Here is a 5,000-nt window from a genome sequence, read left to right as displayed (position 1 = left end):
CAACTACAGACTCCATAGTTGGATTATTAAAACACCAAAAGGCATAGATAGAAAAAGGAAAGAGATGAGGGAAAAGAGACAGAGATAAGAAGAAACAGAGATAGAGAAAGAGTAGGAAGAGGGAAGACAGAGCAGGGAAGGCAGTAAAAGGAAAGGGGGAAAAAAAGAAGAGCGAGGAAGAGAGGAGAAAGAAGGAGAGAACCCTTCCTCTCTCATCCCTTCTGCTGTTTCCTTCTCCCAGTCCGGAAAACCTTCGTCCGAAATCTCAAGCAATATCACGATCGATGCAAATAATGATATCCTTCAAGGGCGTTTGTGATAAGACCAAATCCCTCGACGTAAGATAGACCCAGGGTGCAAAACAGAATTCTTGGATTCATACTTGTATTTGAGGATATAGGTTATATGGTTTTGTTTGAGGTATGGGAGGCGTGTCTTCTGGTAATCTCTCTGTCTCTGTCTCTCTCTTTCTCTCTTTCTTTCGCTCTCTTCCTCCCTCCCTTCCTTCCTTCCTCCCTCTTTTTTTTGTGTCTCTCTCCCTCCCTCCCTTCCTCTTCCCCTCCCTCCCTCCTATCCCTCCTCTCTCTTTCCCTCATTCCTCTAGCCTTGTTTGCCAACCTCGCCTTCAGCACAAACAGATATCACCGGAACCATCGAGCTGTAGATACCCATGACTGCCACACCTTTTCGAGTTATCATAATATCATAAGTCCCTGTTTTTTTCTCTCTCATATATATATATACAATTTTTTTTTTGTTTGCTGTCTTTCTCAGTCATTCGTTTCCTCTTTCTTCATTCTTTCGACAATATTTCTTTGTTTGTCAGGGTTAATTCAGAACTGAGTTTTGTGGTTATTACTATATAGGTTTCGGCAGATGGAGAAATGGAGAGAGGAAATGGGGAGGGGAAGAGCGAGAGAGAAAGAGAGCGAGAGAGAAAGAGAGAGAGAGAGAGAGAGAGAGAGAGAGAGAGAGAGAGAGAGAGAGAGAGAGAGAGAGAGAGAGAGATAGATAGAGAGAGAGAGAGAGAGAGAGAGAGAGAGAGAGAGAGAGAGAGAGAGAGAGAGAGAGAGAGAGAGAGAGAGAGAGAGTGAGAGAGATAGGGGGGTGAGAGAGAGAGGAGAGGAAGGGGACATGTGAAAGGAAAAGGAGAGACAGAGAGAGGTGAGGGGGAGATAAGAGATGGAAAAGGGGAGAAAATGGAGAGGAAAGGAGTCGAGGAAAAGAAAAAAATATAAAGATAAGGCAGGAACGGAGGAAACAGAGAGAAATGGGAGAGAGAGAACAGAGTAGACAGAGGGGAGAAGCCGAAGGAAAAGGAAGGAGAGAGGAGAGAGGCAGGGGAGGGAACGAGGGAGAGAGAGGGCGAGGGAGAAAAATAATGGGAGGAGAAAAGGCATAGAGGGAAAAAGGAAAAGAGATGAGGGATAAGATACAGAGATAAGAAGAAAAAGAGAGAGAAAGAGAAAGAAGAGGGAAGGCGAAACAGGGAAGGAAGTAAAAGGAAAAAGAAAAAAAAGAGAAAAGCGAGGAAGAGACGAGAAAGGAGAAAAGGACCTTCCCGTCTCATCCCCTCCTCCTCCTCCTCCTCCTCCTCCTCCTCCCCCTCCTACTTCCCCCCCCCCCCACCATTCCCCTCTACCTTACCGCTATGATCGGGTCATTGATGGTGAGGGACAACCCTGATTCTCATTCCTCCTAATGCACCTTACGAGGAGGAGGAGGAGGAGGGAGAGGGAAGAAGAAGAGGAGGAGGAGGAGGGGGGGAGAGAGAGGAGGAGGAGGAGGAAGGAGGAGAAGGAAGAAGGAAGAGGAGGGAAGAAGAAGGAGGAACAGAGGAGGAGGAGGAAGGAAGAGAAGGAAAGAGGAGGAGGAGGAGGGGGAGGAAGAAGAGGAGAAGGAAGCAAGGAGGAGGAGGAGGAGGAGGAGGAGGAGGAGGAGGGGGGTAGAGGGAGGGGATGGTGGAGAGGGAGGTAGAAGAGGAAGGGATGAAGATGAGAAGGAAAAAGAGGAGGAGAGGAAGGGAGAAGAGAAGCAGAGAGAGGAAGGGAATAGATGAGAAGTGAGGAGGGAGAAGAGGAGGAGAAGGAAGAGGTGGGAGAAGAGAAAGGGAAAAGGAAAAAGTGAAGGAGGAGAAGAAGGGAAAAGAGGAGGAGGAGGAGAAAAAGGTGGTGGGAGAGGGAGGGACAAGAGGAAGGGGTAGAAGATAAAGAAGAAGGAGAGTGAATAAGAAGAGAAGAAGAAAAAAAAAGATGAGGGGGAGGACAAGACGGAGAAGGAGTTGGAGAAACACGAGGAAAAGAAGGAGAAGAGGAAGAGAAAGGAAGAGGAGAGTATGCAACAAAATAGTTGGGAAAAGAAGTACAAGAGGAAGAGGAGGAGAAGGAGGAAGAGAAAGAGAAAAGAAAGGGAGCAAGAGAAGGTGAAGGAAGGGAAAGAGAGAAACGAGGAGAAACAGAATAAAAAAAAAAAAATATATGAGGATATGAAGAAACGGGTGAGGAGGTCAAATGCAGAAAAAGAGAAAACCGAAAAGAAAAATATATAATGTAAGAAGATACCGATATATCAATTGAAACGTCGCCTCTGCGTAGGGATGAACAAAGGAAGTACCAAAAAGACATTAACGAAAATTTGTTTTCTTCTCTCAATGTTTTTTTTTTTAGTACCGTTTGCATAATTATCTCGGACACAAACACGTCAAGATTATCCCACTGCCAGTAATATATATATATATATATATATATAATATATAATTATATATATATATTATATATATATATATATAGAATATATGATTGATAAAGAATAAGAAAAAATAAGGAAAAGAGAGAGAGAGAGAGAGAAGAGAGAAGAAAAGAGAAGAGAAGAGAGAGAGAGAGAGAGAGAGAGAGAGATAGGAAGATAGATAGATAGATAGATAGATAAATAGATAGATAGACAGAGAGAAAGAGAAAGAGATAGAGAGAGAGAGAGAGAGAGAGAGAGAGAGAGAGAGAGAGAGAGAGAGAGAGAGAGAGCGAGAGAGAGAGAGAGAACAAAGGACCTCTCTCTAACGTAGAACCATCTGAAAGTCCCATCTTCTTCTTTTTCTCTGGAACCATCCCCCGAACCTCCCTTAGCCGACGACCCTAAGTAGAACCTAAAAGCAGAACCACCCATATGCCCTTCCTCTCGGTAAACCCTCCAAGGGGACCACAGAACCGTAACGAGAGAAGCATTGGTTCTCTCCTCTCCCTTTCTGCTATGGTAACCCCACTATAGAATCTCTCCTTGAGAACTTCTATCACAGGAGAGATACTGTAGGGTTTTTTAGCATAAAAATAATGTCGTGGATTATCTTCCACATAACGTTCCAAAATATCTACAGAGATGCCCCATAAAAGATGCAAAATCATAACAATGGAATCATAAGTCTGTTTTTTCCTATCCGACAGAACTTCTGCCACAGAACCTCCAGCTAAGAACCTCTCTCACGGAAGCTCAACCGCAGAATCTCTCCCGCGGAACCTCCACAGCAGAACCTCTCCCATAGATCCACTTTCAGAGAACCTCTTTCACAGAACCTCACCCACAGAAACTCCACAGTAGAACCTCTTCCACAGAAACTCCACAGCAGAACCTCTCCCACCGAACCTCCCCAGCAGAACCTCGCCCACAGAACCTCCCCAGCAGAACCTCTCCCACAGAACCTCCCCAGCAGAACCTCCCCACAGAACCTCCCCAGCAGAACCTCTCCCACAGAACCTCCCCAGCAGAACCTCACCCACAGAACCTCCCCAGAGAACCTCCTCCAACAGAACCTCCCCAGCAGAACCTCTCCCACAGAACCTCCCCAGCAGAACCTCCTCCAGACTCGTAGCGAGAGAGACGGCGATCCCAGGAAGACATAATGGTTCACTCGCTTAATGGCTTGAGACGAACCAAAGACCCACAAATTTTACCATCGCATCCATCGGCCTACAAAAAAAAGAGAAAAAAAGAGAGAAAAAAAGAGAGAGAGAAAGAGAGAGAGAGAAAAAAAAATTGTTTGAAGGATGGAAGATGAAGGTAAGTAGGAGGAGGAGGAGGGGAGGGAGGGTGAAGAGGGACGAACGAAGTGGAATAGATAGGTGGGAGATGGGATGGGTGCAGGTGGGGGTATAGAGGGATGGGGGGGTGGTAAGAGGTCAGGCAAGATGAAGTAGAAGCACAGAAAGAGAGAGAAGAGAAGAGAAGAGAAGAGAAGAGAAGAGAAGAGAAGAGAAGAGAAGAGAAGAGAAGAGAAGAGAAAAGAGAAGAGAAGAGAAGAGAGAGAAGCGAAGAGAAGAGAAGCGAAGAGAAGAGAAGAGAAGAGAAGAGAAGAGAAGAGAAGAGAAGAGAAGAGAAACACAAAAGCCGATAATAGTGAGACAAAGAACAAACAACAGGAAACATGAGGTAATAGCGCTGATGGTTAATATACTAAAAGTGACAATAATATTAAAAAGGCTGTTATTACTAATGGTGATGACGTGTTGGTGATAATGATAGTAAATGATGATTGATGATAATGATGGTAAAACACTACTACAACTAATGCTACTCCTCCTCCTACTACTACTACTATTACTACTACTACTATCAGTAACACCAACAAGGAAGGTAATAATCACGACGATGATAAAAGCATTAATCATAAGGAAAATATGATATGAATAAGAAAGTTATATTGAATGAACAACTCCCTATCATTATCATTACAATTATGACATCATTACATTAATATCAAATTCCTCTTTTTGAAAAATAAAATGGAAGTAGTCACGATAAAATCTTCGGGAACTCAACCCTGATTTGATAACTGTTAACGAAAGAATCCTGAACTATTACATAATCGAACTGTTATATTATACGTCATTACAGATTTTCTAAAGTTAGAAGATAATTAGAATATACCATGTTGTACTCTATCGCATATTTACTTTTGTAAAATAAGGAATCATGTAATATTATGCATTTGTTGAGAAGACTGGATGATC

Source organism: Penaeus monodon, chromosome 9, assembly GCF_015228065.2.
Source record: "Penaeus monodon isolate SGIC_2016 chromosome 9, NSTDA_Pmon_1, whole genome shotgun sequence".
NCBI classification, from domain to species: Eukaryota; Metazoa; Arthropoda; class Malacostraca; order Decapoda; family Penaeidae; genus Penaeus; species Penaeus monodon.
The sequence above is the reverse complement of the archived record's forward strand: the minus strand, read 5'-3'. Positions refer to the sequence as shown.